Here is a 3,047-nt window from a genome sequence, read left to right as displayed (position 1 = left end):
TTCTCTAACACTATTATTATTCTCTCTCAGACGCTTCTGTATTGATAAGATGCACACAGGAAAAACAACAACAGAGCAACCTAAGGCGTAACGTGGGATTTTCTTGAATATCAAAAGTCAAATTAATATAACGTGCTGGGAATTTCGAGCAGAAACATGAAAATGTGAAACGATTAGTGTGGGAGTTATTCTGACGATGAACCAGGGAACCAAAACATCAAATAATGTGAAACGATTGGTGTAGGCTGCATGTGATGTTATTGATAAAGTACTGTAATTTAAAATTCTTTATGACTTTTCATGCGTTATTCATTTGTTATTGTTAATACTCGGTACTGATGAGTCTGTATACAATGTGTTATTACTAATATTGAAATAACTGATAAAGTTTGAAGTCGACTCATCAATCATATAAAATATAAACACGTTATTTAATTAACATAATGGAAAACGCCTAAAGAACCTACCAGTGCAACCAGCGATCTTGATAAAGTAACGTAAGAGCGTGCACATCAGATAAAGAAAATATCATTTTACAAAAAAAAGTTCAAACATGAAAATATATCAACCTGTCCAGTGACACATCGAATTAAAACTTAAACTTGATATTCTAGAGTCATCAATCTCGAGTCGAAGATAAGCTATCAGCTTGTGGAAATATGTAACGTTTCCATGTAGTACAGCTAATGTTGTAGAACTAACAAGCTATTATCAGAGGAAATAAAGAACGAAACGGTTGGTTTGATTATGAGCTGAAAATGATTCATTGAATGGAAAGTGAATATTTTCCACTGGACAACAAAAATTTGCTACTGGAGAAATGAAACTCAAGGATAATTTGATAGTTCTGATTTTTTTTTAAATGTAGTCAGAATTTGTCCATCGTCTGTAGAGTTATTAGAATATATCAATATTTTATCAGTAAACATGAATGTTCAGTCTGCTCAACCTTAAAGGTTCAACCTGATCCAGAGCACTGTTTTATACGCATGTCAAACATGAAGGTTCATTCTGCTCAAACTTAAAGGTTCAACCTCCCCCAGAGCACTGTTTTATACGCATGTCAAACATGAAGGTTCAGTCTGCTCAAACTTAAAGGTTCAACTTTCTTCAGAGCACTGTTTTATACGCTTGTCATACATGAAGGTTCAGTATTTTGGATCATTACAGTACTTTATCAATAACACATCACATGCAGAGTATTTTGGATCATTACAGTACTTTATCAATAACACATCACATGCAGAGTATTTTGGATCATTACAGTACTTTATCAATAACACATCACATGCAGAGTATTTTGGATCATTGTAGTATTAATAATAACACGTCACATGCAGAGTGTTTTGGATGATTGTAGTATTAATAATAACGCATCAACTACAAAGAGTACTTGGAATATTTAGTAAGAAATAACAACTATTATATGTTGTAGTTAGGGAGATGGCAGTTTATTGGAAAACACGTTTGGGTTCTGAAAGAACACGTTGTAGAGTATTGTTAAGGGTCCACATCTGTCCTGGAAGTTTTATACGACGTTTCGGGTTGCTAGTACAGGTCTTTGCCGGAAATGTCGTCCCAAACTTCCTATACAGGTGCAGTCCATTAACAAAGCCTTTCAACTGTCTCAACCTTCTGTCAACCAACAATATTGGGTGTGGTAAAAAATAGAATATTTCTCGGTGGCGTGTTTGTGCAGTCAAAACTGAAATACTGTTTGAGATGATACAAGTTTGTCATTTTGTAAACCTCTAAGATTAAGTGTAAATCTCAGTTGGACCAGACCCCTTTGTTTAACAGCTTTTTCGACGAAAGTTATTATCAAGTGACTTTCAGTTGCAGGAATGCTATGTATTTCACACATCTCCAAGTGTTTAATAGTTTTCACATAAGATAAGATGTTTTACATATTAGGCTTTGTTTTTTGTCCCGTCTGTTCTTTTCAAGGACATATTTTGGAATATAAATGCTATATGAACAAACTTAAAAACAACCACACCAAAACATTAATGTTCTACAACGTATAGAATATTTTACACTAAATTAGAAAGGCGTTCAAAAAGTATTTATTCCAAATTTCTGAATCAATCATTATATATATATTTTTTTCATAAACGAAACAACCCTTAAATGTTTTTTTGTGGAATTGCGAATTTATTAGACATAAATAAACACTTACAGACCTGCCTGTAGCTCTAAGAAAAGTGTAATATTATATTCTTTAAGTCACTATTACTGCAGTTAAAAGACTATTCAGGTTTACAACCCTAGAACGTTGTAATTAAAGACGTTGTAATTCACGTATTCTTCTCAAGATGCTGTGCAAAGAAAATTTTACATGACCTAGCGGTGAGTGTTGGCAACAGAAAGGAGTCGGAAAAAATTGCTTTGAATGTTCTGAAAAAACAATTATAGGAGCAAACAATGATCCGTTTAGATTCCCAGTGAACATCACTGATCCACTCAATTCAGAGGAAATCTTATAAACAGTTCATCTTTATGGGGATTATAGACTACGAAAACTAAAACCGGAAACAATAAGCCGATAAGATATAATTCGTTTCCGATGGCTTACCATAGTTCGTTGGACATAATAAGATCGAGGTCTCTGTGGAGACAGGTGTTAGGCCTAATATGAGTTTCAGAACAAAAGGTAATTTCTACTACCGCCAACATATTAGTCAGAAATCAGACGGCATTAGAAGCTTTTGAATAAAGATTTTTTGGTGTCACGAGACTAAGTTCATGTTTTCATGACGTCCACAAAGAATATTAGACTTAAGGTGAAAAACTGTTAGTTCTAGATAAAATAAATCAATAATAACACCAAGTTTTGGGGTATTCCAGGAAATCATAACATGATGGTTACGAAATAACGTAGCTTAAGAGCACTAAAAAATTTGTAAATTTTATATACAGTTTACAACAAATGTCTTAAATTGGTAGACTGCAGACATTTTTATATACAGTTTACAACAAATGTCTTAAATTGGTAGACTGCAGACATTTTTATATACAGTTTACAACAAATGTCTTAAATTGGTAGA

This window comes from Limulus polyphemus, unplaced genomic scaffold (assembly GCF_000517525.1).
Source record: "Limulus polyphemus unplaced genomic scaffold, Limulus_polyphemus-2.1.2 Scaffold9296, whole genome shotgun sequence".
NCBI classification, from domain to species: Eukaryota; Metazoa; Arthropoda; class Merostomata; order Xiphosura; family Limulidae; genus Limulus; species Limulus polyphemus.
The sequence above is the reverse complement of the archived record's forward strand: the minus strand, read 5'-3'. Positions refer to the sequence as shown.